The sequence below is a fragment of the Thunnus albacares genome, chromosome 15, assembly GCF_914725855.1.
Source record: "Thunnus albacares chromosome 15, fThuAlb1.1, whole genome shotgun sequence".
NCBI classification, from domain to species: Eukaryota; Metazoa; Chordata; class Actinopteri; order Scombriformes; family Scombridae; genus Thunnus; species Thunnus albacares.
In genome coordinates, this window is record NC_058120.1 from 3,060,883 (window position 1) to 3,067,743 (window position 6,861).

The following is a 6,861-nucleotide window of genomic DNA, read 5'->3' on the forward strand; positions in this document are numbered from 1 at the left end:
CCAACATACTATATTACTGCAGTGGATGCATGCAAGTTGTGACTGTGCATTTATTCTGGTGCATGCACTCACCACATTGACAGTAATATACTTGCAAACGGTCATCCCAACACACTTCTTTGTCTTCTTTGCTGTGTTCTGTCTGCAATCAGAGACAGAGTCTTTGTCACACATTGAAAGACCAGTTAAAAGGGCACTGCAATAATCATGACTTTTAATATACAGTACAGTCTGTATACTATTAACTTGTAGTATGGAGTTTGGACCGTACTAAATTAGTTTATTCCTGCTTGTGTATCCACTGTATCTGAGGAAGTGAATTTGATGTGGCTTTGTTGGAGTAGCTCAAGTAGAGATGAGTCAGAAGGTTAGTGAATTGACTCTGTATCTGTATCTATCTAAAGCTTTCTAACATGCTAACATATGTTAGAATATTCATTGGGAAGTGCTTTTTCTTCTTTCAATAGTTACAAAGTCTCGCTTTAAATGCCAGTAGCCTAAACATTAAAAGAAAATCTTTTGTCATCCTGTGCTTGAATGGATGTTGTTCACATGTTGAAGCAGCCTTGAGGTTTGTGTTTGACCATTCAGCAGCAGTGCAAATAACTCCTATATATAAAGGAGATAGCTCCTATTGTAGAGGCACTATACTGTTACACAGAAAAAAAAAAAATAAACCCTGGTTTCTCTGTGAAGGTTCAAAGCTCCTGACAAAGTACTACTATATTATAAACTCAAGCAGACAGGTCTGTGGGGCCAGGGACTTTGTTCAGTGATGTATATTTCATCATCTGCACATGTCCAGTAGACACTGAAACTATTAAGTTTCAAAACTTTTCAGACCAACATTTGTGACCACACAGACTGTACAAGTGCGCCAACTGTACATGCACCAGAAAAGCAATATGGACGCTTGTTTCGAAGAGATGCTGTGCGAAGAGATCCACCGGTATCCACATCTGTATAATTTGACTATGAAAAGCTACAGAGACACACAAATGGCATTAAAGTCCTGGACAGAAATCGCTCAAACCCTAGAGATTGTAGGTTAATGAACCCAGGAATATAAAAGGGAAAGTTTAATTCTTTCAAAAACATTGATTCCTTTTGACCTAACAGTGTGCCTGTGTGTGTCTAAAGGCGCAAGGATGTCAAGGAAACATTGGACAGAAGTAAAAACCCAGCCTTCTCACCACCAGCCATGTGAGGAAAATGGATTGACGACAGAACAAGTGAGTATTCAATTTGAAAGTGTGTAATTTTCATATATCTGACAGGAATAAAATTATTCCCCTTAAAAGTTGGAGGCCAGTTTTCTCTCCACGCAAAGTAATTAATTAGTGATCAATGCGGTCCCTCAAAAGAGCACCAAAGGATCCTTCTTGTCCAAAAACACACCTCCTAGCTAGAAGTTTTACACTGCTTTGTCTGTCTCTTCCTCTTTGCTCATGCTCTTTGGGCTGTTGCTCCTCTTCTACTTTTTGCCTTCCCAACCACTGCTGCTTCTTCTGTTACTCTCTGCCCTGCAGCCAGGATTGCATCTATTTTTATCATGTAGTAAAAAGACTTTTCAAAGGACTCTTCTTAGTTTAGAGCTCCATGCATCCAACTCTGCAGCCTGCCGCTGAATGCACTGAGACTGAGACACCTCTCTGCTGTGTTTTACTGAACCCACTGCAATGGTTCTCATCTGGCTGTTACTCCGGCAACACAAGGGCCACTGAGTCTGCTTCGCCTTGCTCGGCACTTTCCGGGCAGCTCCTCATCATCAACCCTTCATCACCAAGGAAACAGTAGGAAAACCATCTACCATGCTCCTGTCTCAGAGTTGATGCAAAGAGCTATTCAAAAATTGAATTTTTTTTGGCTGGAGTTAGAGTCTTGGCCCCTCATCGCGTTTGTGACTTGTTTTTGATAATATTCATTTATTCATGCTGTTGGCAATAACTTCTTAATTTAATTAATCCATTCATTCATGCATGCATAATTAATTATTAATTAATTAATCAATGGATGTGGTGCCCCCATTAATTTTATGAGTGCTTAATATTAATTTCCAAGTGTAGTGTTATTCCTGCAAGATTAAATCTGCAAGACAGGTTTTTAAAGGCCAAGAAACAGCTGAAGGGAAGGATGCAGGCGGGATGCAGGCGGGAGTGGCGGGAGTGGATACATACCTCCCTTTGATTCTATGCTGGATTGGCTCTATGGCTTCATAAATATCGTGCCACACGCTAAGTAAGGTAGTGTCAATACAAGCTAGCCACTTCTTAGCAAGGTAGCTACAGCTATAGCATGAGTGTACACATGATTAGTTTGGCATGGAAACTATTTTATTTCTCTAAATTAAAAAGTCTTTGGAGGGTAGGTTTAACATTAATTTTCAAAAATGTTTTAATTTTCAAAGACAACACAACTTTTGTTCCAAAACAAAGTTTTATGATGCACTTCACAAAGTATATCACAGCATGTAGCACAGCAAATATCAGCCACCCAAAACTTCTTGTCTCATTAGTACATGGTGATAGAGTTATTTAGTGAAATAGACCTCTTCTAACAACAACAACCTGCCATGGTACACTTCCCACAGGTGCTTGAAAGAAAGTCATGAGGTTGTCGTGTGTAGACAGCTGCCTTGGATCCAGATGGTCGCTGTCCTCTTCCATGTACTGCCTCCACTCTCCTGGCTGGATGTCTCCAGTTGGGGTTGTACTGTCCATATAATTAGCTGAAATGTATCTTTAGACTTAGAACCACCAAATTATCTTTAAAAAGGTCAGTTCACTCAGGCACTGTCTTTGTAAGTAGTAAGCCTGCAACTAAAGCTTTTCAGACATAGAATATATAACATTTCTAGATTCATCTAACTGAGTGATGCCGTTTTGCCTTTCAGACAAGAGTTTTGCTGGATATTCATTTATTCATCAGCTGGCATGAATGAATTGATTATTTGAATATATAGAGGGAGATTGGTCTGATCATTACTGTGAGAGGGTTTTTTAACACTCATTTGCCTCGGTCACACCTTGAGGGGAAAATAGTTAGACTGATCAAATTTGAAGAGAATCTCCTCAACAGCCTGAAATTGGCTCTTTCACAGCATTTCATAGTTTATTTAACTGATTTTATATTTTTTTTGGGCATTAAGATTGAGATATTACATTGATTACAGTGACCTTAGAAGATGCAGATTTAATGTCTCTCTATGCATGTTTTACCTTGTGCTGCTCCAGCCTTTATGTTGATCGGATGGAATTCAAATTAGACTTTGAAAGAGATACAGAAATGTTACAGGTTTGACCTCCTAAGATTGCTGTCATGACTTCTAGGTAAATGTGACTCGTGTGTAGACCAACGTATTAAATTCCCATCACATTTACAAGGTACATGTCTGAAAGGGGCATAAGACAAGCCTTTTCAATTGGGGAGTCTTCTTTACATAACCAACTAATCAAACTAGTCAAGAAAAAGAACTAATAGTATCTCTCTTATGCAGAGATTATTTTTAGTGGTGCTGGTAAGGAAATAAATCAAACATCAAAACTACCCAAGGATCAAGGAAACTTTATTGTCGCATGCAGCAGGTACAACTACAGTGAAATTAAAACTGATCAACTGATCAACTGTGCTGATAAAAACAGTATGACCTTTCAATAAATACACAATAACATTTTCTAAAAAATAGAATATAAACAATACTTTAAAAAGTATAGAAATAATTTTAAAGTATAAAATTGTGCAATTTTGCAAATACACTAATTAAAAACAGCTAAAAGTAGTCCTTCCCTGAGCCAGGATGTGCAACCAGACAACCATGCAGCAAAAGCTGTGAGCAGAATGTTAAGAGTTTATAGCCTATATATGGTTTATAGTTTACAGCCTTATAGTATAGCTTGGGGGAAGAAACTTCTTCTCAACCGCTCAGTTCTTGCTTTGAGGGACCAGATACATCTGCCAGAAGGTAATCATTGGAACATACCATGATTGGGATGTTGTGGGTCTTTGATAATCTGGTCTGCTTTGGATCTACACCGCCTGGTGTAGATGTCCTGGAGGGAGGGCAGAGTAGTACCAGGGATGCACTCTATGCACCTTATCACCCTGTGCAATGCCTTTTTGTCCTGAGAGAAGCAGTTACCAAACCAGTCTGTGATACAAACAAAGAGCACCAACTCAATTGTAGCAGTGTAGAACGTTTTTTGCAGCACTGAGCAGATTTTCTCAGCCACCTAAGATGGTACAGGTGTTGACTTGCTTTCTTCACCAACATAGTGGTGTGCATGGACAAAGTCAAATCCTCTGAGATGTGCACACCCAGATACTTATAACTGCTCACAGTCTCCACCTTAGTCCCATGTATCTCAAGTGGTACGTGCTGTGTCCTCTTTCCCTTCTGAAGTCCACCAAGTCTCCTTTGTTTTGGAGACTGAAGCTAAGGGTGCATATGCTGGATGTACAACTGCTGACCACCTGTGGTCTGTCTGTTATGAAGGTTGTATCCAGGAGCAGAGTGAAGAGCTCAGCCCCAGGCTCCTGAGCTTAGTGTCCAGTCTATGGGGGACTATGGAGTTAAAAGCCAAGCTGTAATCAATAAACATCAGGCGTACATAGTTCCCCTTACTGATGTCCAGATGGGGGAGGGTGATGTAGAGTACATGGGAGATAGCATCGTTTGTACTCCTGTTTGGGTGGTAAGCAAACTGCAGGGGATAAAGGAAGCTGGATAGTGATGATACCCATTTTTACCATTTCCCATTCTTACACAGGTAGGCAGACAGTGGTGACCAAGACAAGTCACAATATGACCAAATTTAAGATGAGTTTGGGTCTGAACTGGACGACTGCCTTCAGCTCTGGTGAAATGACAGCTGAGTGTCTTGTGGCTGTGTTAAACAAGCAGATTAAATCAACACTGCACACATTTACTTCAGTGCTTTGCTGGAAATCTGGCTCTCCCGGTGGACCTAAATGAAGCTATTCAGAGAGGGAGGATGAGATAAGGCAGGAGGAGGGGGAGCTTAGCTTGAGGTTTTGCTGGAGGATCAGATTTAGGCTGTATAGAACTCTGTGGAGGCACTCAAACCTGAAGGCCATACAATGCATTCCTGCTTTCATTTCACTGACATAAATATTCATGATGTGTCTATGACAGGTAGGGCTGTGGGACAGAGAAGGTAGGTCAGACTGTCATTAGGTTGAATATGATTTTTCATCATGTTCTTAATAGATTTCTTTCTGCCTGTAAGACATATGGTGCTATTTTACATCATATGAATGCTGGATCGAAAGCATTTTAGAAGACCTCTGGACTGGACGTCTAGACTGATTAACCAAGTAACACCCGACTGTTGAAATGTGAGTATAAATTTAAAGATCTGGTATTATGGCCCTTTTGGACTCATTTTTTAAATAAATACTGAGTCTGTTATAAACACGTCTATGACATTTTATTCTCTAAATTAATCTTTCCTTACAGCCCAGATTCCCCTCTGTACTCCAGCAGACTCTTTCCAAAGCTATTTATATAAAAATATGACACAGTTATATACACATCTGACTCTGATATAACTAAAATTCAAAGCTCTCTGCAATCAGAATTTTCTTTTGTTCAAAAATGTTTTTTAAATAACTATCTTATAATAAACAAGCAGATGTCTTGCAGCATGTTATTTCATATTAGTTATAATCTTAATCATTCACCTGCTGAGTTGGCTATTCATTTTACTGATGGGTCTCCACTTATTAAAGTTGATAAAATTAAATACTTGGGAATGATTGTGAATTTTCTTTTAGGCCTCATATTGATTTTATTAGGAATAAAATAAATGCTAGTTTCAGAACACTAAATCGGTCAATTAATTGTTTTACTCCAAGTAAGAATACAACAGCATTTATTTCCCATTATTGATTATGGTGATATCATATACCAGAACACCTCTGATTCCCATCTTCAGCCTTCAAATGTAGTTTACAATAATATTTGTGTATTTGTCCTGATGTGTCCTTACCCCACATGTCATTGTTTGATGTACGACACACTGAACTTGCTACCACTTCATTCTAGGAGACATTTTCATTGATTGCTATTATTTTTCAAATGCATTTATTTTCCCTTTATTTTCCCTCATACTAATCATCACTTAACATCTTTTGGATCATCATATTCACTCAAACACACTCAACATCCTTTTTTTATTGTGCCCAGAATCTTTAAAGAAATTGGAAGATGTGCTTTTTAAGTTCAAAGCATCATCAAATTGGAATAATTTGCCTAACTCACTATGATTAATTAATTCTTTACATGACTTTTCTTGTTTACCTTCAATCTACTTGTTCTTGTTTTTGATTGTATGTACCCTCATTTTAGTGTATAACTAGACTCAGTTCTTTGACATAACGTTATTTGATCTATTCATTTTTTCAGTACTCTTTATTTGTTCATTGATAGGATTTATGTATCCTCTTCTATCTCACATCAAAGAGTCTAGCTAGATTCCTAATCCTGTGATTCATTATCTCCATTTTATAGATTTCATTAATTGTGTCTTTCCATTTGCTTAGTTGTGATGCCTCTGGTTTCAACCAGTTTTTGTTATCTGCTCAAGTGCAGCTGCTCTTAAATTTCTTAAAAGATACTTATCAGTTTGCTGAGAGAGTGGCTGTGGTGTTCCATCCAGCAATAACTGTTTGGGCCCCAAAAGTAGTGTGCACTGAAATATGGTGTCCATAGCTTCAGTTATTTCAGTCCAATACTGCTGCAAAATGGTGTGGTTGTCTTCTACTTTTCCATATCTTTGCCAACAACTTGGTGTTACCTCCTTAGAATACTTTGCTAGAATAACAGGTGTTTTAAAGAAACAT

The 6,861-nt window shown here is 38.4% G+C and overlaps 1 long non-coding RNA gene across 1 annotated transcript; it reads left to right on the forward strand.

Annotated features, from left to right (window-relative positions):
* The first annotated feature begins 1,144 nt into the window (after positions 1 to 1,144).
* Positions 1,145 to 5,669, forward strand: LOC122998549. The gene is made up of 3 exons (XR_006407447.1): positions 1,145 to 1,232; positions 5,247 to 5,355; positions 5,477 to 5,669. It is a non-coding gene; the product is annotated as an uncharacterized LOC122998549 (long non-coding RNA).
* Positions 5,670 to 6,861: the final 1,192 nt, after the last annotated feature.